The sequence below is a fragment of the Anas acuta genome, chromosome 7, assembly GCF_963932015.1.
Source record: "Anas acuta chromosome 7, bAnaAcu1.1, whole genome shotgun sequence".
Lineage (NCBI taxonomy): Eukaryota > Metazoa > Chordata > Aves > Anseriformes > Anatidae > Anas > Anas acuta.
In genome coordinates, this window is record NC_088985.1 from 38,611,467 (window position 1) to 38,635,127 (window position 23,661).

General features: G+C 49.2%; 3 long non-coding RNA genes across 4 annotated transcripts; all 3 read left to right on the plus strand.

Moving 5' to 3' along the window:
- Positions 1 to 2,751: 2,751 nt before the first annotated feature.
- On the plus strand, positions 2,752 to 7,690 carry LOC137859884 (uncharacterized). The gene is made up of 4 exons (XR_011098626.1): positions 2,752 to 3,625; positions 6,460 to 6,525; positions 6,696 to 6,748; positions 7,134 to 7,690. It is a non-coding gene; the product is annotated as an uncharacterized lncRNA (long non-coding RNA).
- Positions 7,691 to 9,385: 1,695 nt separating this feature from the next.
- LOC137859918 (uncharacterized) lies at positions 9,386 to 10,665 on the plus strand. The gene is made up of 3 exons (XR_011098660.1): positions 9,386 to 9,802; positions 10,247 to 10,309; positions 10,469 to 10,665. It is a non-coding gene; the product is annotated as an uncharacterized lncRNA (long non-coding RNA).
- Positions 10,666 to 12,126: 1,461 nt separating this feature from the next.
- LOC137859782 (uncharacterized) lies at positions 12,127 to 13,715 on the plus strand. Of its 2 annotated transcripts, none has more exons than XR_011098540.1 (3): positions 12,127 to 12,721; positions 12,847 to 12,899; positions 13,277 to 13,715. It is a non-coding gene; the product is annotated as an uncharacterized lncRNA (long non-coding RNA). The 2 variants fall into 2 exon arrangements; XR_011098539.1 differs by having other exon boundaries at positions 12,127 to 12,676.
- The last annotated feature ends 9,946 nt before the right edge of the window (positions 13,716 to 23,661 follow it).

The window sequence follows — 23,661 nt, forward strand, 5'->3', positions numbered from 1 at the left end:
GTTCCGGGGGGACAAATTTGCGGGGCGCACCAGGGGGAACCAAAAGGAGGGGGGAACCAAGTGTGCGGGGTGCGGGTTCTGGGGGGACACTTTTGCGGGGCGCACCGGGGGAACTAAAATGAGGGGGGAACCAAGTGTGCAGGGTGCGGTTGACGGGGGGACGCCGTTAGGGTTAGTGTTGGGGTTGGAGTTGGGGTTCGGGTTAGGTTAGGGTTAGGGTTAGGCCGCCCCCTGCTGGTGGAAAAGGGGTACTGCAGGCGGCCGGGGGGAGCTCATGCCCGGTGACGCCCGAGGGCGCCCCTCTGCCGCCACCTGCTGGTGGAAAAGGGGTACTGCAGGCGGCCGAGGGGAGCTCATGCCCGGTGACGCCCGAGGGCGCCCCTCTGCCGCCACCTGCTGGTGGAAAACGAGTACTGCAGGCGGCCGAGGGGAGCTCATGCCCGGTGCTGCCCGAGGGCGCCCCTCTGCCGCCACCTGCTGGTGGAAAAGGGGTACTGCAGGAGGCCGAGGGGAGCTCATGCCCGGTGACGCCCGAGGGCGCCCCTCTGCCGCCACCTGCTGGTGGAAAAAGGGTACTGCAGGCGGCCGAGGGGAGCTCATGCCCGGTGACGCCCGAGGGCGCCCCTCTGCCGCCACCTGCTGGTGGAAAAGGGGTACTGCAGGCGGCCGAGGGGAGCTCATGCCCGGTGACGCCCGAGGGCGCCCCTCTGCCGCCACCTGCTGGTGGAAAAGGGGTACTGCAGGCGGCCGAGGGGAGCTCATGCCCGGTGACGCCCGAGGGCGCCCCTCTGCCGCCACCTGCTGGTGGAAAAGGGGTACTGCAGGCGGCCGAGGGGAGCTCATGCCCGGTGACGCCCGAGGGCGCCCCTCTGCCGCCACCTGCTGGTGGAAAACGAGTACTGCAGGCGGCCGAGGGGAGCTCATGCCCGGTGACGCCCGAGGGCGCTACTCTGCCGCCACCTGCTGGTGGAAAAGGGGTACTGCAGGCGGCCGAGGGGAGCTCATGCCCGGTGCCGCCCGAGGGCGCCCCTCTGCCGCCACCTGCTGGTGGAAAACGAGTACTGCAGGCGGCCGAGGGGAGCTCATGCCCGGTGACGCCCGAAGGCGCCCCTCTGCCGCCACCTGCTGGTGGAAAAGGGGTACTGCAGGCGGCCGAGGGGAGCTCATGCCCGGTGACGCCCGAGGGCGCCCCTCTGCCGCCACCTGCTGGTGGAAAAGGGGTACTGCAGGCGGCCGAGGGGAGCTCATGCCCGGTGACGCCCGAAGGCACCCCTCTGCCGCCACCTGCTGGTGGAAAAGGGGTACTGCAGGCGGCCGAGGGGAGCTCATGCCCGGTGACGCCCGAGGGCGCCCCTCTGCCGCCACCTGCTGGTGGAAAAGGGGTACTGCAGGCGGCCGGGGGGAGCTCGTGCCTGGTGACGCCCGAGGGCGCCCCTCTGCCGCCACCTGCTGGTGGAAAAACGGGTACTGCAGGCGGCCGGGGGAAGCTCATGCCCGGTGACGCCCGAGGGCGCCCCTCTGCTGCCACCTGCTGGTGGAAAACGAGTACTGCAGGCGGCCAGGGTCTGTGCACGCGCGTTGCTTATTACGTCTTTTTTTTTTTTTGATGTGTAATTTCCTACGCTCCTAGATTTTTCTTCATATGTAAATGAAAGGTCCGTGCTAATTCCCGTTGAAAATATTTCATTTACTTTCTTGGTTGTATTGTCCTTTCTATGTTCAAAGCTGAGGCAAAAATAGGGTAAATTTTGCTTCTAGAAACACCGCAGTTCTTTTGTCTGCACTCCGCATGCTGTAAACTAGGGATAGGTGACAAATAAATAAAAAAATAAATAAAAGAACACAGCTGCTGCTCCTGCTCTCTTTCTTGTGCTTTGCCCCCTCCTCTTTCCCAGGTGATTGGGTTTGGGTGCTGGGCCGGGCCAAATGTTATACGAGCCCTAGGCGTTCTATCAGAGAGCTCCTTCTGCGTGGGCTGCTCTTTGGGGTCGGTGCTTTGTTTATTCTTCTGTTAGCTACATGCAGGGTTCTTTTCGTGGGTCAGAGTCTTGTACGATATTTTAGAGGAAACCAATCTAGTAGTACGTGCATTTATTGCATGAAGCTCTTTGGAGGTGATTAATTGTTATAGCACTTTTATGGATAGGATGTCAATGTTATTTTGTGTGTTTGCTTTGTTGTTCTATGTCCCTCATGATTTTTGCAGGGTTATAGGGCAGATGCCACCAGGTCTACCCCTTTTGTTGTTTTTGTTTTGTTTGATTTATTTTTCTTATTTTCTTTTTCGGAAGGGGGTTTGGGATTTGAGCGTCCTATTTTTTGGGGTTTGGGATTTGAGCATCTTAATTTTTAGGGTGTGGGATTTGAGCGTCTTAAGTGTTTGGGTTAGGGCTTTTAGGCATAGGACTTCAGGGGTTTAGTGTGGTGGATAGTTTGGCTTAGGTCTGTAGGGGTTTCGAGGATTTTTAGGGTTAGGGCTTGCGGCTTTTTTGTGTAAGGGCGGTAAGGGCTAGGGTTACAGGGAGTGCTGTTAAATGGAGTTCTCGACAACTCGGCCTCTGATTGGCCATGCCGGCTGCCCAGGGAATGCTGGTAGGTGTAGTTTTCCGGCACAAGGCTTCCAGTAGGCTGCGTTGAGTGCCCAGAGCGTGCCGGGAAATGTAGTTCTGGGACTCCGGACTTCCGGGAGGCCATGTTGGGTGCCCAGAGCATACCGGGAAATGTAGTTCTGGGACTCCGAACTTCCGGGAGGCCATGTTGGGTGCCCAGAGCATACCGGGAAATGTAGTTCTGGGACTCCGGACTTCCGGGAGGCCATGTTGGGTGCCCAGAGCACACCGGGAAATGCAGTTCTCGGGGACTAGGGCTGGGGCTAGGGTTAGAGCTTAGGGTGAGGGTTGGGGTTAGGGTTAGGGCTAGTGAATGCTGGTTCTCTGTGTTTGCAGATGACGGTGAGCGTGTGTAAACTAATTCCAGTTGAAGAAGTTTCAGTTACTTGCTTGGTGACATTATCAGTTCAACATTAAAAGCTGCAGCAAAAGCAAAAGGGGAGTTTTGCTTCTAGAAACACCACAGGTCTCTTGTCTGCTCTCGGAATGTTTTTGAGATAAACCAGATTTTAAAAAACAAAGGAAAAAAAAAAAACCACAGCTGCTTCTTTTGCTCTCTTCCTACTTTCTTGTGCTTTGCCCCTCCCCTTTCCCAGGTGATTGGGTTTGAGTGCTGGGCGGGGCCGAATGGTATATGAGCCCCAGGCATGCTATCAGAGAGCTCCTTGTGCTTGGGCTGCTCTTTGGGGTAAGTGCTTTGGTTTTCCTTCAGTCAGTTGCAGGGTTCTCTAGGCAGACTGGAGCCTATGGATTTCTGGATTTTAAGTGCTTGGAATTCACTCAGTAGCGGGATGTTTAGTAGGGGCTGCTGGCTCACTGTTTTTTTTGGGATGGTGGGATACTCTTCTGTTTTTGAGCTATGTTTTAATCTCTAGATGTATGAACCCACTTGTGTAACTCTTCTGAGGACTAAAACCAGCTTGATTGAATGCTACATATGGCTTGGCAGCGTAGATGCGGCGTTACCAAGACACTGAGCAGAGTTGTATCAGAGTCACCTCTTTCATCTGCAAAGGGTAAGTCTGCGACTACCCCTGCCGAGGCTGCTGTGTGTGCATGTCTTTTTGGCATTTGTGGAGCTCGGTTGGTTTTTTTTGTGTGTATGTTTTAACTTTCTGTTTTTCTGAGCAGTAAATAGTGTGTGTGCTGAGCGTGGTTGGCAGGAGGAGGTGGGGAGCTGCTCAGGACTGGTAGGTTTGGTTTCTAGGAGTGTGCGGCATCCTTCCTGTGTGATGCGACTGATTGTTGGGTGGGAACGTTCCAGCTCATATGTCTTAAGCAATGTAGCTTGTGTAGTGTGTGTTGTGTGGCCCGGGTGCAGCTTGCTGTGGTCTTGTGAGTGAACAATCTCAGAGCTGGTGAGCAGCTGAAGTACCGGAGCTGGGAAGAGAGAGGTCTTGCAGCAGGTACGCTGTGGCTGTGAGGCGCCTCAGAGTGTGCATTTCTCTTGTCTCTGCAGGTGCTTTGTGCAATTGTGGAGAGGGAAGGGAAATCTTCATGTCAGGAAGCTCTGAGGGAAGGTGAGAGGTGTCAGCCTGGTCATGCCTTATCCGAAGCAAAGGGAAGACGCTCAGGTGTTTCCCTGTGAGGGTCCGAGGTGAGGCTGATTGGGATAGAGGAGCAGTGTGGCAGGTGGGTGCTTGCAAGCACCGCGGTCATTGTATCCTTTTGTGTTCCCAGGTGGCGTGGGTGATGCTGGCCGCTCCTTTCAAGCTTGGACCTAATTTGCAGGTCCAGAGGCAAGTGGAGTGCTGTTTTGAAAGGATAAAAGTAAAGCTGGGGTTGCTTATGTTGTTGAGGAACGGGTGCTACTGCTGGCAGCTGAATGTTTATCTTCTGCCTGTGTCTTTCCTTTGTTCAGGCTGAAATGCAGCGTGCAGTGCGCAGTGCAGGACGTCTCGACCCAAGCTGCCTCTGCAGTGACTCTGGTGTGTGATGAGCAGAGGTAACTGTTGTTTTTGGGGTGCGGTTGTCACTGCAGTTATTTTCCTACATCCAATAGAGTAAAACTCCAGTTTGCCTTTTAGAGGTGCTATAAGTGGGTAAGGAGAAGAGATGGAAGCATGTGCCACGTGGGGCAGGCAAGCGGCTGAGGTACAGGAGGGGATGAGAGTATGTGATTTTTTTCTGGGGATGGAATGGAATTGATTTTGTTGGTGTATAATCTGTTCTGCTCTTGGATTTTTCTTTCTAAGTTTAAAAAAAATAATAAAATTTGAGCTAATTCCAGTTAAGAAAGTTTCAGTTACTTGCTGGGTCGTATTGTCCTTTTAATATTCAAAGCTTCAGCGAAAGCATGGGGATTGTTGCTTTTAGAAACACCTCAGGTCTCATCTGCACTCTGCATTCTGTTGAGCTAAAGCAGATCCCCCCCAAAAAAAAGAAACAGGTAAACAAAAAAAAAAAAACCAAACACACACACACAAATGAAGAACAAAATAAAACACCATTGGTAGACTTGTTCTGAATGCAACGAACATTTAATCCCTTTGTTTTCCCAGGTGGTGTGGATGATACTGGCTGCACTGTTGGAGCTTGGATTCGGAGAGGAAGAGGTGAGCAGAACTGTATGTTGCATCAGCAGTAGTCAGCATCGTGGAGAAGGTGGGCATCGTGGCCAGCGTGCTAGTGAATGCTCTTTCTCTGTTTTTGCAGCTGATGATGAGCCTTCAGTTGACTAAGATGACAAACGGTGCCTGTGCATTTCTTGAGGCGGAGGAACTTTACCATGCAGCAGCCTGAGAGCTAAGTTGGGGGGCGCCTGGTATTTGCATATCTGGGGTGGCTAATGAGAGCTGGGAGCCAGAGCAGCGTGGTGCCTGCTGGCTGAATATACTTGGTGCCACTGTGAGGGTGGTTGAGGCTGGGTCACGTTCAGGGTGCTTGTGGCTGGGTCACCAGGCTAATAGAAGAGGCAGGATTATTTTGTAGTGTGAGTGCGTGCGCCAGGCAGGACAGTTTCCTTCTGTTCGTCTGTCTTGTAGTGTTGCTTCTACAACGTCTGTTCTGTGCTTCTCAGGTCTTGATATCCTCCTAACTTTTTACACCGGACTGACTAGACAGGGGACTCGGTAGCGGTGCTGAAGGGCCTCAATGCTTGTTTTGTCATCGTGATTCTGATTCGAGCACTTCTTGTCTTGCAGTCGCTGCTTGAACTGCAGATCTGTTTCAGGTCTTGTGCATCATATTCGGTTTGAGATCGCGTCTGTTTCCATCCTCACTCTTGCAGAAGTCATCTGGGCCACGTCAGGAGCTCTTGCTTGGGAATCGAATTCCTAAGTGTGTTCTTAGGGGGTTTTCAGTCCCCATCCTTCCGGTCTCTTGTCTTGAAGGCAGGCTTTTTAGGCCTCCATCATCCCAGTTCTGGAAGCTGCTTCCAGTCGCGTGTCGTGACATTTGAGTCTCTGGTAGGGTCTGGTGCAGAGCACCTGTATCTGACTTGCTGTTGCCATAGGGCTTTCCTTTTGGGGGTCACTTTTTCTTGCGCCATGTGTTGTGTGTTTTGTTTGTAGTGTTTGTGGTGTGCCTGTGTGTGTATGTGTTTGGTCTGGAGCTGTCCTGCCTGGCAGTTAGTGATGACAGCTAACATGGCATTGCATGGGTGTACTAATACATTGTCTGGACTGTTTTGGCGAAGACATCCGGTCTGCCTCTGGGCACGTACTGAAGGGCAGCTGGCACAGTCATCTCTGTGGTGTTTGGCAGATGTTGGGCGTGGGAGATTTGAGCTGCTTGCGAGCAGCTGCTCGCATAGCACTGGAACGGTGTGCTTGAGGAGGTCTGTCGAATCTTGAAAGCTTACAGATATGGGGTTTTGAAACTTTTATTTTTATTTCTATGCTGTCCCCAGTAGAGCGTAAACCTTTGGAGGAACCTGTCACAGGAAAGAGCTCCTTCTGGAACTGTTCAGCACTCGGTAGGCAGCTCGGTGACTGGCTTGATCTACTTCTGAGGTGCTGAGGTATGGGGGCTTCTGTTTTGAAACGATAATATTGTAAATGGGGTCCCTTTGTGTTGTTGAGCGATGGGTGCTAATGCTAGCAGCTGAATGATTGATTCTCTTGTGACTGTTTTCATTTGTTAAAGCTGAAACACAGTGTACGACACGGGACTTGACGACCAGAGCTGCTTTTGGCAAGGTGAGTAATGAACAGCTATAGAAGGTAATTTAGTGGTGCAGTTTTCACTGCAGTCACTTAACTACACCAAGTACAGTAAAAACCCTGTTTATATTTCAGGGGTGTTGTAGCTGGCCTAAGAGAGCAGATGGAAGCATCTTCCTCGAGGGCAGGTGAGGGCGCCGAGGTGAGGGAGCAGATGAGAGTAACTGTCCCAGCTGTGCTGTGGCTTTGGATGCTGCTTCAGCCTATGCTTTTGTTTCTCTTTTGCAGGTGTCTCGCACAGGCTGAGTGGGGCCAAGCTGCACTCTGAAGAGCAGCACGAGAAGGGCGGGCTGGTTGTGAGCTGGATTGGAGCAGAACTGCCAAGTAGCACGAGGTGAGTGCGAAGGGTCTTGCTTTGCAGGTGCCATGGCAGGCTCTCCACAGAAGCGGTTGAGGATTTGAGAAGAGGTTGCGGATGATCAAGGAGCGACACGTGCAGGGATGGCTTGAAAACGGTATGGCCGCTTTCTCTTCTGTTTATCAGGTGTCCCAGGCAACGTGGGCTGTGATGTTAGTCTTCAGAATCGGAACAAAGCGGGTGCTGATGGCTGTCTTCTTTGGTAGGCAAGGAGGTGCCCAAAGCCCTGTCTTGTGTAGCCTGAGCACGCCTCGCTGAGTATGAAGCTTGATTTCCAGCAGTTCTGAAAACTGTGTTGAGGCTGAAATGCTGTTTCTGTGTTTGGGTTGGGCTTGTACCTTGGTGAGTGTAGGGATGGGTTTTAATTTGGTGCAGTGGAGGGCCTGGCCCCAGTGTCCTGTAGTGTGTTTTGACCCGTGAGCATAGCCTTTTGGTTTTCAGATAGCCTACTGAAGTAAGTGATTTTTCCTGTGAGTGGAATGGAATTGAATTCTTCTTTGGCGCATAATCTGTTCTGCTCCTAGAGTTTTCTTCCTGCGTAAATACAAGTCTGCGCTAAATCCGGCTGAAAAAGCTTCATTTACTTGCATGGTAGTATTGTCCTTTCAGTATTCAAAGCTGCAGCAAAAGCATGGGGATTTTTGTTTCTAGAAACACCCCAGTTCTCCTGTCTGCACTCTGCATGCTGTTGAGCTAAGCCTTATAAGGAAGTTAATAAAACCACAGCTGCTGCTGCTCCTCTTTCTGCTTTTTTTATGCTTTCCCCCTGCACTTTCCCAGGTGATTGGCTTCAGGTTCCAGGTGGGACCTAATGGTAACTGAGTTGAAGGTATGCCATCAGAGAGCTCCTTCTGCCTGGGCTGCACTTTTGGATAAGTGCTTTGTTTTTCCTTCAGTCTTTTGGAGGGTTCTTTAGGTGGGTCAGATTCTATGGACTGATGCATTTTGAAGTCGAAACCGGTACTCCTATCTTTTTGAGGTGAAAACTGGTAGGATCCGTCATAGTAAAGGAATCTAGTAGTAGGCGCCTGTATTGCACGCAGCTCTTCCTCAGGTGAGTAGTTGTTATGGCAGTTTTACGGATAGTATGGTGATGTTACTTTGTGTGTTTGCTCTGTGGTTCTGGGTCCCTTCTGATTTTTGCAGAATTACGGGGCTTTCTGTGAGCCTTTAAATCTATGTCAAATCTTATCAAAGTCATAACCTCGCTGTCAAAGTGATGCAGCAGGGTTTAGGAGAAATGTATGATGGAGGCTGCCTGTGTGAGCGTGTATCTGAAAATGGCAGCAGTGGGCACGTAAGGGGTAGTCTGTTTCAAGTTTAGGGACAGTTTGTTATATTTCTGGAGGTTTTGCCTGTGTGTTTTCTGTCTGTCGAGTGTTTAGACCTTGCAGCCTTTTAGTCTTGATGTCCTTGAATTGACATATTAGAAGTATGTTTATTAGGTGTTTCCAGGTAGTTGTTTTTGGGAAACAGTGGGGTAATGTCTCTTGACCGCATAAGTGCAGTAGTGCCTGGAGAGTGAGCAGGCTCACCTTCTTCCTCTCTGCAGAATAAGTCCGCCCGGGCCCATTTCGGCGCGGCGCCGCCCGGGCCCATTTCGGCGCGGCGCCGCCCGGGCCCATTTCGGCGCGGCGCCGCCCGGGCCCATTTCGGCGCGGCGCCGCCCGGGCCCATTTCGGCGCGGCGCCGCCCGGGCCCATTTCGGCGCGGCGCCGCCCGGGCCCATTTCGGCGCGGCGCCGCCCGGGCCCATTTCGGCGCGGCGCCGCCCGGGCCCATTTCGGCGCGGCGCCGCCCGGGCCCATTTCGGCGCGGCGCCGCCCGGGCCCATTTGTCCTGTGGAGCTACTGAGCAGCTGAGGTAAAGGAGTTTTGAACAGAGAGGTATTGCACAGTAGCATGTTGCATCAGTAGTAGTGAGCGTTGCCCAAGAGGTGGGTATCAGGGCTGGCGTGCTAGTGAATGCTGGTTCTCTGTTTTTGCAAGTGATGATGAACCTGTTTGACTTAATTCTATTTGAAAAAGTTCCAGTTACTGGCCTGGTCGTGTCGTCCTTTCAATGTTAAAAACTGCAGCAAAAGCATGGGGATTGTTGCTTCTAGAAACACCACAGGTCACCTGTCTGCTCTCTGCATGTTTTTCAAGTAAAGCAGATCTTAAAATAAAATAAAATAGTAATGAAAAAAATAAAAAACAGCTGCTGCTGCTCCTTTCTTTCTACTTCCTTGTGCTTTGCCCCTCCCCTTTTCCAGGTGATTGGGTTTGGGTGCTGGGCGGGGCCGAATGGTATATGAGCCCCAGGCATGCTATCAGAGAGCTCCTTCTGCCTGGGCTGCTCCTTGGGGTAAGTGCTTTGTTTTTCCTTTAGTCAGTTGCAGGGTTCTCTAGGCAGGCTGGAGTTTATAGATTTCTAGAATTTTTAAGTGCTTGGAATTCACTTAGGAGAGGGATGTTTAATAGAGGTTTCTGGCTCACTGTTTTTTGGTGTGGTGGGTTGCTCTTCTGTTTTTGAGCTAAATTTATTCTCTAGATGCATAGACCTACTTCTGTAATTTTCCAGAGGACTAAAACCAGCTGCATTTCATGCTACATGTGGCTTGGCAGGGTAGATGCAGCATTGCCAAGAGACTGAGCAGGGTTGTATCAGAGTCACCTCTTTCATCTGCAAAGGGTAAGTTTGATTACCCCTGCCGAGGCTGCTGTGTGTGCATGTCTTTTTGGCATTTGTGGAGCTCAGTTGTTTTTTGTGTGTGTATGTTTTAACTTTCTGTTTTTCTGAGCAGTAGATAGTGTGTTTGCTGAGTGTGGTTGGCAGGAGGAGGTGGGGAGCTCCTCAGGACTGGTAGGTTTGGTTTCTCGGAGAGTACGGCAGCCTTCCTGTGTGATGCGACTGATTGTTGGGTGGGAACGTTCCAGCTTGTGTGTCTTAGGCAATGTAGCCTGTGTAGTGTGTGTTGTGTGGCCTGGGCAGATTTTGCTGTGGTGCTGTGAGTGAAGAATCTGAGTTAGAGGTGGTGAGCAGCTGAAGTACCGGAGCTGGGAAGAGAGAGGCATTGCAGCAGGTACGCTGTGGCTGTGAGGTGCCTCAGAGTGTGCTTTTCCCTTGTCTCTGCAGGTGCTTTGTGTGCAGTCGTGGACAGGGAAGGGATATCCTCGTGTGATGGAGCTCTGAGGGAAGGTGAGTGTTGCCAGCCTGGTCATGCCTTATCCGAAGCGAAGTGAAGACGCTCAGGTGTTTCCCTGTGAGGGTCTGAGGTGAGACTGTTTGGGATAGAGGAGCAGCGTGGCAGGTGGGTGCTTGCAAGCACAGTGTCGTTTTGTCCTTTTGTGTTCCCAGGTGTTGTGGATGATGGTGGCCGCTCCTTTCAAGCTTGGACCTAATTTGCAGGTCCAGAGGCAAGTGGAGTGCTGTTTTGAAAGGGTAAAAGTAAAGCTGGGGTCGCTTATGTTGTTGAGGGATGGGTGCTACTACTACTGGCAGCTGAATGTTTATCTTCTGCCTGTGTCTTTCCTTTGTTCAGGTTGAAATGCAGTGCGCAGTGCAGGACGTCTCGACCCGAGCTGCCTCTGCAGTGACTCTGGTGCGTGATGAGCAGAGGTAACTGTTGTTTTTGGGGTGTGGTTGTCACTGCAGTTATTTTCCTATGTCCAATAGAGTAAAACTCCAGTTTGCCTTTTAGAGGTGCTATAAGTGGGTAAGGAGAAGAGATGGAAGCATGTGCCACGTGGGGCAGGCAAGCGGCTGAGGTACAGGAGGGGATGAGAGTATGTGATTTTTTTCTGGGGATGGAATGGAATTAATTTTGTTGGTGTATAATCTGTTCTGCTCCTAGATTTTTCTTTCAATGCAAATAAAAGTATGAGCTAATTCCAGTTAAGAAAGTTCCAGTTACTTGCTGGGTCGTATTGTCCTTTTAATATTCAAAGCTGCCGCAAAAGCATGGGGATTGTTTCTTCTAGGTACTCCACAGTTCTCGTTTGCATTCTGCATGCTGTTGAGCTAAAGCAGACTTAAAAAAAAAAAAAAAAAAAAAATACAAGAAACACACACACAAACAACAACAACAAGAAACCACGATTGGGTTATTTGTTCTGAATGCAACTATCATTTAATCTCTTTGTTGTCCCAGGTGGTGTGGATGATACTGGCTGCACTGTTGGAGCTTGGACTCGGAGAGGAACACGTGAGCACAATCGTACGTTGCATCAGCAGTAGTCAGCATTGTGGAGAAGGTGAGCAATGGGGCTGGCGTGCTAGTGAATGCTCTTTCTCTGTTTTTGCAGCTGATGATGAGCCTTCAGTTGACTAAGATGACAAACGGTGCCTGTGCATTTCTTGAGGCGGAGGAACTTTACCATGCAGCAGCCTGAGAGCTAAGTTGGGGGGCGCCTGGTATTTGCATATCTGGGGCGGCTAATGGGAGCTGGGAGCCAGAGCAGCGTGGTGCCTGCTGGCTGAATATACTTGGTGCCGCTGTGAGGGTGGTTGAGGCTGGGTCACGTTCAGGGTGCTTGTGGCTGGGTCACCAGGCTAATAGAAGAGGCAGGATTGTTTTGTAGTGTGAGTGCGTGCGCCAGGCAGGACAGTTTCCTTCTGTTCATCTGTCTTGTAGTGTTGCTTCTACAATGTCTGTTCTGTGCTTCTCAGGTCTTGATATCCTCCTAACTTTTTACACCGGACTGACTAGACAGGGGACTTGGTAGCGGTGCTGAAGGGCCTCAATGCTTGTTTTGTCATCGTGATTCTGATTCGAGCACTTCTTGTCTTGCAGTCGCTGCTTGAACTGCAGATCTGTTTCAGGTCTTGTGCATCATATTCGGTTTGAGATCGCGTCTGTTTCCATCCTCACTCTTGCAGAAGTCATCTGGGCCACGTCAGGAGCTCTTGCTTGGGAATCGAATTCCTAAGTGTGTTCTTAGGGGGTTTTCAGTCCCCATCCTTCCGGTCTCTTGTCTTGAAGGCAGGCTTTTTAGGCCTCCATCATCCCAGTTCTGGAAGCTGCTTCCAGTCGCGTGTCGTGACATTTGAGTCTCTGGTAGGGTCTGGTGCAGAGCACCTGTATCTGACTTGCTGTTGCCATAGGGCTTTCCTTTTGGGGGTCACTTTTTCTTGCGCCATGTGTTGTGTGTTTTGTTTGTAGTGTTTGTGGTGTGCCTGTGTGTGTATGTGTTTGGTCTGGAGCTGTCCTGCCTGGCAGTTAGTGATGACAGCTAACATGGCATTGCATGGGTGTACTAATACATTGTCTGGACTGTTTTGGCGAAGACATCCGGTCTGCCTCTGGGCACGTACTGAAGGGCAGCTGGCACAGTCATCTCTGTGGTGTTTGGCAGATGTTGGGCGTGGGAGATTTGAGCTGCTTGCGAGCAGCTGCTCGCATAGCACTGGAACGGTGTGCTTGAGGAGGTCTGTCGAATCTTGAAAGCTTACAGATATGGGGTTTTGAAACTTTTATTTTTATTTCTATGCTGTCCCCAGTAGAGCGTAAACCTTTGGAGGAACCTGTCACAGGAAAGAGCTCCTTCTGGAACTGTTCAGCACTCGGTAGGCAGCTCGGTGACTGGCTTGATCTACTTCTGAGGTGCTGAGGTATGGGGGCTTCTGTTTTGAAACGATAATATTGTAAATGGGGTCCCTTTGTGTTGTTGAGCGATGGGTGCTAATGCTAGCAGCTGAATGATTGATTCTCTTGTGACTGTTTTCATTTGTTAAAGCTGAAACACAGTGTACGACACGGGACTTGACGACCAGAGCTGCTTTTGGCAAGGTGAGTAATGAACAGCTATAGAAGGTAATTTAGTGGTGCAGTTTTCACTGCAGTCACTTAACTACACCAAGTACAGTAAAAATCCTGTTTATATTTCAGGGGTGTTCTAGCTGGCCTAAGAGAGCAGATGGAAGCATCTGCCTTGAGGGGAGGTGAGGGCGCAGCTGAGAGTAACTGTCCCAGCTGTGCAGTGGCTTTGGATGCTGCTTCAGCCTATGCTTTTGTTTCTCTTTTGCAGGTGTCTCGCACAGGCTGAGTGGGGCCAAGCTGCACTCTGAAGAGCAGCACGAGAAGGGCGGGCTGGTTGTGAGCTGGATTGGAGCAGAACAGCCAAGTAGCACGAGGTGAGTGCGAAGGGTATCCATCTTGCTTTGCAGGTGCCATGGCAGGCTCTCCACAGAAGCGGTTGAGGATTTGAGAAGAGGTTGCAGATGATCAAGGAGCGACACGTGCAGGGATGGCTTGAAAACGGTATGGCCGCTTTCTCTTCTGTTTATCAGGTGTCCCAGGCAACGTGGGCTGTGATGTTAGTCTTCAGAATCGGAACAAAGCAGGTGCTGAAATGCTGTGTCTGTTTTTTTTGTGTTGGGGTTGCACCTTGGTGAGTGTAGGGATGGGTTTTAAGTGGGTGCAGCAGAGGGCCTGGCCCCAGTGTCCTGTAGTGTGTTTTGACCCATCAGCATAGCCTTTTGGTTCTCAGGTAGCCTACTAAAGTAAGTGATTTTTCCTGCGAGTGGTATGGAATTGTTTTTTTTTTTTTTTTTGCCGTGAAATCTGTTCTGCTCCTTGATTTTTCTTTTTATGTAAATAAAAGATCGAGCTAATTCCAGATGGAAAAAAAAAATCAGTTACTTTCTTGATCATTTTGTCCTTTTAATATTTGAAGCTGCAGCAAAAGCATGGGGGTTTTTGTTTCTAGAAACACCCTAGCTCTCCTGTCTGCACTCTGCATGCTGTTGAGCTAAGCCATATAAATAAGTAAATAAACCACAGCTACTGCTCCTTTCTGTTTTTTTTTTTTGTGCTTTCCCCCTTGCACTTTCCCAGGTGATTAGCTTCAGGTTCCATGTGGGACCTAGTGGTAACTGAGTTGCAGGTATTCCATGACAGAGCTCCTTCTGCCTGGGCTGCTTTTTGTGGTAAGTGCTTTGTTTTTCACTCAGTCAGTTTCAGGGTTTTTTAGGTGGGTCAGAGTCTATGGACTGATGCGTTTTCCAGTAGAAACCGGTACGCGTATCTTTTTGAGGTGGCAACTGGTAGGATCTGTCACTGTAAAGCAATCTAGTAGTAGTATGTGCCTGTATTGCACGCAGCTTTTCCTCAGGTGAGTAGTTGTTATGGCAGTTTTACGGATGGTATGGTGATGTTACTTTGTGTGTTTGCTTTGTGGTTCTGGTTCCCTTCTGATTTTTGCAGAATTACGGGGCTTTTTGTGAGTCTTTGCCTGTATGTCAAATATTATCAAAGTCACAACCTTGCTGTTAAAGTGATGGAGCAGGGTTTAGGAGAAGTGTATCATCACTCTTGCAGAAGTCATCTGGGCCGCATCAGGAGCCTTTGCTTGGGAATTGATTTCCTGAGAGTTGTCTTAGGGGGTTTTCAGTCCCCATCCTTCCGGTCTCTTGTCTTGAAGGCAGGCTTTTTAGGCCTCCATCATCCCAGTTCTGGCAGTTGCTTCCAGTCGCGTGTCGTGACATTTGAGTCTCTGGTAGGGTCTGGTGCAGAGCACCTGTTCTGACTTGCTGTTGCCGTAGGGCTTTCTTTTTGGGGGTCACTTTTTCTTGCGCCTTGTGTTGTGTGTTTTGTTTGTAGTGTTTGTGGCGTGCCTGTGTGTGTACGTGTTTGGTCTGGAGCTGTCCTGCCTGGCAGTTAGTGATTAACATGGCAGTGCATGGGTGTACTAATACACTGATGGGACTGTGTTGGTGAAGACATCCGGTCTGCCTCTGGGCATGTACTGAAGGGCAGCTGGCACAGTCATCTCTGGTGTTTGGCAGATGTGGATTTGGGAGAGTATATCTGCTTGTGAGCAACTTCTCACATAGTGCTTGAACGGTGTGCTTGAGGAGGTCTGTCGAATCTTGAAAGCTTACAGATACGGGGTTTTGAAACGTTTATTTTTATTTCTTTCCTGTCCCCAGTAGAGCGTAAACCTTTGGAGGAACCTGTCACAGGAAAGAGCTCCTTCTGGAACTGTTCAGCACTCGGTAGGCAGCTCGGTGACTGTCTTGATCTACTTCTGAGGTGCTGAGGCAAGGGGGCTTCTGTTTTGAAATGATAATATTGTAAATGGGGTCCCTTTTGTTGTGGAGGGACGGGTGCTAATGCTGGCAGCTGAATGATTGATTCTGTTGTGACTGTTCTAATTTGTTTAAGGTGAAACACAGTGTCCAACACGGGACTTGATGACCAGAGCTGCTTTTGGCAAGGTGAGCGATGAGCGCAGTTGTCACTGCAGTTACTTAACTACACAAAGTACAGTAAAAATCCTGTTTATATTTCAGGGGTGTTGTAGCTGGCCTAAGAGAGCAGATGGAAGCATCTGCATCAAGGGCAGGTAAGGGAGCAGATGAGAGTAACTGTCCCAGCTGTGCTGTGGCTTTGGATGTTGCTTCAGCCTGTGCTTTTCTTTTTGTTTCACAGGTGTGTCGCACAGGCTCAGAGGGGCCAAGCTGCACTCTGAAGAGCAGCACGAGAAGGGCGGGCTGGTTGTGAGCTGGATTGGAGCAGAACAGCCAAGTAGCACGAGGTGAGTGCGAAGGGTATCCGTCTTGCTTTGCAGGTGCCATGGCAGGCTCTCCACAGAAGCGGTTGAGGATTTGAGAAGAGGTTGCAGATGATCAAGGAGCGACACGTGCAGGGATGGCTTGAAAACGGTATGGCTGCTTTCTCTTCTGTTTATCAGGTGTCCCAGGCAATGTGGGCTGTGATGTTAGTCTTTAGAATTGGAACAAAGCAGGTGCTGAAATGCTTTGTTTTTTTTTGTGTTGGGGTTGCACCTTGATGAGTGTAGGGATGGGTTTTAAGTGGGTGCAGCGGAGAGCCTGGCCCCAGTGTCCTGTAGTGTGTTTTGACCCATCAGCATAGCCTTTTGGTTCTCAGGTAGCCTACTGAAGTTATTTTTTCCTGTGAGTGGAATGGAACAGAATTATTTTTTGGTGTGCAATCTGTTCTGCTCCTAGATTGTTCTTTCTATGTAAATGAATGATCGAGGTAATTCCAGATGGAAAAAGAAATCAATTGCTTGCTTAGTTGTATTGTCCTTTTAATATTCAAAGCTACAGCAAAAGCATGGGGATTTTTGTTTCTAGAAACACCCTAGCTCTCCTGTCTGCACTCTGTATGCTGTTGAGCTAAGCCTTATAAAGAAGTAAATAAACCACAGCTGCTGCTCCTCCTCTTTTTGTTTTTTTTTCTGCTTTCCCCAAGCACTTTCCCAGGTGGTTGGCTTCAGGGTTCAGGTGAGACCTAGTGGTAACTGAGTTGCAGGTGTGCCATCAGAGAGCTCCTTCTGCCTGGGCTGCACTTTTGGGTAAGTGCTTTGTTTTTCTTTCAGTTGTTTGGAGGGTTCTTTAGGTGGGTCAGAGTCTATGGACTGATGCATTTTGAAGTCGAAACTGGTACTCCTATCTTTTTGAGTTGGTAACTGGTAGGATCTGTCACTGTAAAGCAATCTAGTAGTAGGTGCCTGTATTGCACACAGCTCTTCCTCAGGTGAGTAGTTATAATGGCAGTTTTACGGATAGTATGGTGATGTTACTTTGTGTGTTTGCTTTGTGGTTCTGGGTCCCTTCTGATTTTTGCAGAATTACGGGGCTTTTTGTGAGTCTTTGCCTGTATGTCAAATATTATCAAAGTCATAACCTTTCTGTCAAAGTGATGGAGCAGGGTTTAGGAGAAATGTATGATGGAGGCTCCCTGTGTGAGCATGTGTCTGAAAATGGCAGCAGTGGGCACGTAAGGGGTAGTCTGTTTCAGGTTTAGGGACAGTTTGTTGTATTTCTGGAGCTTTTGCCTGTGGGTTTTCTGTCTGTCGAGTGTTTAGACCTTGCAGCCTTCTAGTCTTGATGTGCTTGAAGTGACTTATTACAAGTATGTTTATGAGGGGTTGCCAGGTACATTGTTTTTGGGAAACAGTGGAGTAATGTCTCTTGACCGCTTAAGTGCAGTAGTGCCTAGAGAGTGAGCAGGCTCACCACCTTCTTCTGTGCAGAATAAGTCCGCCCGGGCCCATTGCGGCGCTGCCTGGGCACACTTCTCAGGTAAATGTAGTGAGCAGATGAGGGAAAGGAGCTGGGAACAGAGAGGTATTGCACAGTAGCATGTTGCATCAGTAGTAGTCAGCGTTGCGGAGGAGGTGGGTGTCAGTGCTGGCGTGCTAGTGAATGCTGGTTCTCTGTTTTTGCAAGTGATGATGAACCTGTTTGACGTAATTCCATTTGAAAGAGTTCCAGTTACTGGCCTGGTCGTGTCGTCCTTTCAATGTTAAAAGCTGCAGCAAAAGCATGGGGATCGTTGCTTCTAGAAACACCACAGGTCACCTGTCTGCTCTCTGCATGTTTTTCCAGTAAAGCAGATCTTAAAAAAAAAACAAAGAAACTAATAAAAAACAGCTGCTGCTGCTCCTGCTTTCTTTCTACTTCCTTGTGCTTTGCCCCTCCCCTTTTCCAGGTGATTGTGTTTGTGTGCTGGGCGGGGCCAAATGGTATATGAGCCCCAGGCATGCTATCAGAGAGCTCCTTCTGCCTGGGCTGCTTTTTGTGGTAAGTGCTTTGTTTTTCACTCAGTCAGTTTCAGGGTTCTTTAGGTGGGTCAGAGTCTATGGACTGATGCGTTTTCCAGTAGAAACCGGTACGCGTATCTTCTTGAGGTGGCAACTAGTAGGATCTGTCACTGTAAAGCAATCTAGTAGTAGTATGTGCCTGTATTGCACGCAGCTTTTCCTCAGGTGAGTAGTTGTTATGGCAGTTTTACGGATAGTATGGTGATGTTACTTTGTGTGTTTGCTTTGTGGTTCTGGTTCCCTTCTGATTTTTGCAGAATTACGGGGCTTTTTGTGAGTCTTTGCCTGTATGTCAAATATTATCAAAGTCACAACCTTTCTGTCAAAGTGATGGAGCAGGGTTTAGGAGAAGTGTATCATGGAAGCTCCCTGTGTGAGCGTGTATCTGAAAATGGCAGCAGTGGGAATGTAAGGGGTAGTCTGTTTCAAGTTTAGGGACAGGTTGTTACATTTCTGGAGGATTTGCCTGTGTGTTTTCTGTCTGTCGAGTCTTTAGACCATAAAGCCTTCTAGGCTTTATGTCCTTGAATTTACGTATTAGAAGTACGTTTATGAGGGGTTGCCAGGTACGTTGTTCTTGGGAAACTGTGGGGTATGGTTCCTTGAGTGCATAAGTGCAGTAGTGACAAGAGAGTGAGCAGGGCCACTTTCTTCATCTCTGCAGAATAAGTCTGTTCGGGCACACTTCTCAGGTAAATGTAGTGAGCAGATGAGGGAAAGGAGCTGGGAACAGAGAGGTATTGCACAGTAGCATGTTGCATCAGTAGTAGTCAGCGTTGCGGAGGAGGTGGGTGTCAGTGCTGGCGTGCTAGTGAATGCTGGTTCTCTGTTTTTGCAAGTGATGATGAACATGTTTGACGTAATTCCATTTGCAAAAGTTCCTGTTACTTGCTGGGTTGTGTTGTCCTTTCAATGTTAAAAGCTGCAGTAAAAGCATGGGGATCGTTGCTTCTAGAAACACCCTAGGTCTCCTGTCTGCTCTCTGCATGTTTTTCAAGTAAAGCAGATCTTAAAAAAAAAAAAAAAAAAAAAAAAAAACAAAGAAAATAATAAAAAACAGCTGCTGCTGCTCCTGCTTTCTTTCTACTTCCTTGTGCTTTGCCCCTCCCCTTTTCCAGGTGATTGGGTTTGGGTGCTGGGCGGGGCCGAATGCTATATGAGCCCCAGGCATGGTATTAGAGAGCTCCTTCTGCCTGGGCTGCTCCTTGGGGTAAGTGCTTTGTTTTTCCTTCAGTCGGTTGCAGGGTTCTTTAGGCAGGCTGGAGTTTATAGATTTCTATAATTTTTAAGTGCTTGGAATTCACTTAATAGAGGGATGTTTAATAGAGGTTTCTGGCTCACTGTTTTTTTGGGATGGTGGGATACTCTTCTGTTTTGAGCTGTATTTTAATCTCTAGATGTATAAACCCACTTGTGTAATTCTCCAGAGGACTAAAACCAGCTTGATTGCATGGTACCTGTGGCTTGGTAGCGTAGATGCAGCATTACCAAGAGCCTGAGCAGGGTTGTATCAGAGTCACCTCTTTCATCTGCAAAGGGTAAGTCTGTGATTACCTCTGCCGAGGCTGCTGTGTGCGCGTGTCTTTTTCGCATTTGTGGAGCTCGTTTTTTTTTTTGTGTGTGTTTATGTTCTAACTTTTTTTTTTTGAGGGGTGAATAGTGTGTGTGCTGAGCGTGGTTGGCAGGAGGAAGCGGGGAGCTCCTCAGGACTAGTAGGTTTGGTTTCTAGGAGTGTGCAGCAGCCTTCCTGTGCGATGCGACTGATTGTTGGGTGGGAATGTACCAGCTTGTGTGTGCTGGGCAATGTAGCTTGTGTAGTGTGTGTTGTGTGGCCTGGGCAGAGTTTGCTGTGGCGCTGTGAGTGAAGAATCTCAGAGCTGGTGAGCAGCTGAAGTACCGGAGCTGGGAAGAGAGAGGTCTTGCAGCAGGTACGCTGTGGCTGTTTCAGAGTGTGCTTTTCCCTTGCCTCTGCAGGTGCTTTGTGCAGTTGTGGAGAGGGAAGGGAAATCCTCATGTCACGAAGCTCTGAGGGAAGGTGAGTGGTGTCAGCCTGGTCATCGCTTATCCTAAGCGAAGGGAAGACGCTCAGGTGTTTCTCTGTGAGGGTCCGAGGTAAGGCTGTTTGGGATAGAGGAGCAGTGTAGCAGGTGGGTGCTTGCAAGCACCGCGGTCATTGTATCCTTTTGTGTTCCCAGGTGGCGTGGGTGATGCTGGCCGCTCCTTTCAAGCTTGGACCTAATTTGCAGGTCCAGAGGCAAGTGGCCTGCTGTTTTGAAAGGATAAAAGTAAAGCTGGGGTTGCTTATGTTGTTGAGGGATGGGTGCTACTGCTGGCAGCTGAATGTTTATCTTCTTCCTGCCTTTCTCCTTTGTTCAGGCTGAAATGCAGTGTGCAGTGCAGGATCTCTCGACCCAAGCTGCCTCTGCAGTGACTCTGGTGCGTGATGAGCAGAGGTAGCTGTTGTTTTTGGGGTGCGGTTGTCACTGCAGTTATTTTCCTACATTCAATAGAGTAAAATTCCAGTTTGCCTTTTAGAGGTGCTATAAGTGGGTGAAGAGAACAGATGGAAGCATGTGCCACGTGGGGCAGGCAAGCGGCTGAGGTACAGGAGGGGATGAGAGTATGTTGGGAATTGGCATAATTGTTCGATCTAAGCTTGCCTTAAGCAACCAGGGGTAGGCCTTAGAAATCTCAGGGCCTGCTGTAGCTGAGCAAACCAAGCTGCCAGAGTAACTGTGAGAAGCTCCCACGGAAATGACTCCCACATCACCCAATTAAGGAACTCAGAAAATATTGTTATCAGCAGCTGGCCTCAAGGACTAGGCCTATGTGAACGTTAAGCACAAAGGGGGTTGTTTTCCTAACTTCTAATCAAAAGGGGGGTTCTTTTCTTGCAGGTGGTGTTATTTTCTTAACGGTTTGTCTGAGTGCTTTTGACCAATAATCTTGTGTGAAACACTGTCCATCACTGTAAAGTTCACTATAAAAGTTAGGCTATTCGGGCAATAAAATGGTGAAGCATGATCTGACTCTGCTGGTGTCTGTCGTGCTTTCGTCCGTGCTTTGCAACAAGAGTGTGTGATTTTTTTCCTGGGGATGGAATGGAATTCATTTTGTTGGCATATAATCTGTTCTGCTCCTAGATTTTTTTTCAATGCAAATAAAAGTTTGAGCTAATTCCATTTGAAAAAGTTCCAGTTACTTGCTGGGTCGTGTTGTCCTTTCAATGTTAAAAGCTGCAGCAAAAGCATGGGGATTGTTGCTTCTAGAAACACCCCAATTTTCTTGTCTGCAGTCTGCATGCTGTTGAGCAAAAGCAGATTTCAAAAAAAACAAAAAACAGGAAACACACAAAAAACAATAAAAAAAACACCATTGGGTCACTTATGAATGCAACGATCATTTAATCCCTTTGTTTTCCTAGGTGGTGTGGGTGATACTGGCTGCACTGTTGGAGCTTGGATTCGGAGAGGAAGAGGTGAGCAGAACCATGTGTTGCATCAGCAGTAGTCAGCATTGTGGAGCAGGTGGGCATCGTGGCCGGCGTGCTAGTGAATGCTGTTACTCTGTTTTTGCAGCTGATGATGAGCCTTCAATTGACTAAGATGACAATCGGTGCCTGTGCATTTCTTGAGGTGGAAGGAATTTACCATCCAACAACCTGAGAGCTAAGTTGGGGGGCGCCTGGTATTTGCATATCTGGGGTGGCTAATGGGAGCTGGGAGCCAGAGCAGCATGGAGCCAGCTAGCTGAATATACTTAGTGTCACTGTGAGGGTGGTTCAGGCTGGGTCACGTTCAGGCTGCTTGTGGCTTGGTCAACAGGCTAATAGAAGCAGCGGGATTATTTGGTAGCATGAGTGCGTGCGCCAGGCAGGACAGTTTCCTTCTGTTCGTCTGTCTTGTAGTGTTGCTTCTGCAGTGTCTGTTCTGTGCTTCTCGGGTCTTGATATCCTCCTGGCTTTTTACACCGGACTGACCAGACAGGCGACTTGGTAGCTGTGCTGAAGGGCCTCAATGCTTGTTTTGTCATCATGGCTCTGATCCGAGCACTTCTTGTCTTGCAGTCGCTGCTTGAACTACAGATCTGTGTGAGGTCTTGCGATCTCAAACCGAATATGATGCACATCTGTTTCCATCCTCACTCTTGCAGAAGTCATCTGGGCCGCATCAGGAGCTCTTGCTTGGGAATTGATTTCCTGAGTTGTCTCAGGGGGTTTTCAGTCCCCATCCGTCTGGTCTCTTGTCTTGAAGGCAGGCTTTTTAGGCCTCCACCATCCCAGTTCTGGCAGTTGCTTCCAGTCGCGTGTCGTGACATTTGAGTCTCTCCTAGGGTCTGGTGCAGAGCACCTGTATCTGACTTGCTGTTGCCCTAGGGCTTCCCTCTGGGGGTCACTTTTTCTTGCGCCATGTGTTGTGTGTTTTGTTTGTAGTGTTTGTGGCGTGCCTGTGTGTGTATGTGTTTGGTCTGGAGCTGTCCTGCCTGGCAGTTAGTGATTAACATGGCAGTGCATGGGTGTACTAATACACTGATGGGACTGTGTTGGTGAAGACATCCGGTCTGCCTCTGGGCATGTACTGAAGGGCAGCTGGCACAGTCATCTCTGGTGTTTGGCAGATGTGGATTTGGGAGAGTATATCTGCTTGTGAGCAACTTCTCACATAGTGCTTGAACGGTGTGCTTGAGGAGGTCTGTCGAATCTTGAAAGCTTACAGATACGGGGTTTTGAAACGTTTATTTTTATTTCTTTCCTGTCCCCAGTAGAGCGTAAACCTTTGGAGGAACCTGTCACAGGAAAGAGCTCCTTCTGGAACTGTTCAGCACTCGGTAGGCAGCTCGGTGACTGTCTTGATCTACTTCTGAGGTGCTGAGGCAAGGGGGCTTCTGTTTTGAAATGATAATATTGTAAATGGGGTCCCTTTTGTTGTGGAGGGACGGGTGCTAATGCTGGCAGCTGAATGATTGATTCTGTTGTGACTGTTCTAATTTGTTTAAGGTGAAACACAGTGTCCAACACGGGACTTGATGACCAGAGCTGCTTTTGGCAAGGTGAGCGATGAGCGCAGTTGTCACTGCAGTTACTTAACTACACAAAGTACAGTAAAAATCCTGTTTATATTTCAGGGGTGTTGTAGCTGGCCTAAGAGAGCAGATGGAAGCATCTGCATCAAGGGCAGGTAAGGGAGCAGATGAGAGTAACTGTCCCAGCTGTGCTGTGGCTTTGGATGTTGCTTCAGCCTGTGCTTTTCTTTTTGTTTCACAGGTGTGTCGCACAGGCTCAGAGGGGCCAAGCTGCACTCTGAAGAGCAGCACGAGAAGGGCGGGCTGGTTGTGAGCTGGATTGGAGCAGAACAGCCAAGTAGCACGAGGTGAGTGCGAAGGGTATCCGTCTTGCTTTGCAGGTGCCATGGCAGGCTCTCCACAGAAGCGGTTGAGGATTTGAGAAGAGGTTGCAGATGATCAAGGAGCGACACGTGCAGGGATGGCTTGAAAATGGTATGGCTGCTTTCTCTTCTGTTTATCAGGTGTCACTGGCGACGTGGGCTGTGATGTTAGTCTTTAGAATCGGAACAAAGCAGGTGCTGAAATGCTTTGTTTTTTTTTGTGTTGGGGTTGCACCTTGATGAGTGTAGGGATGGGTTTTAAGTGGGTGCAGCGGAGGGCCTGAACCCCAGTGTCCTGTAGTGTGTTTTGACCCATCAGCATAGCCTTTTGGTTCTCAGGTAGCCTACTGAAGTAAGTGATTTTTCCTGTGAGTGGAATGCAATTGACTTTTTTTTTTTTGGGGTGTAAGCAGTTCTGCTCCTAGATTTTTCTTATTATGTAAATAAAAGATCAAGCTAATTCCAGATGGAAAAATCAGTTACTTTCTTGGTCAGTTTGTCCTTTTAATATTCAAAGCTCCAGCAAAGGCATGGGGATTTTTGTTTCTAGAAACACCCTAGTTCTCCTGTCTTCATTCTGCATGCTGTAGAGCTA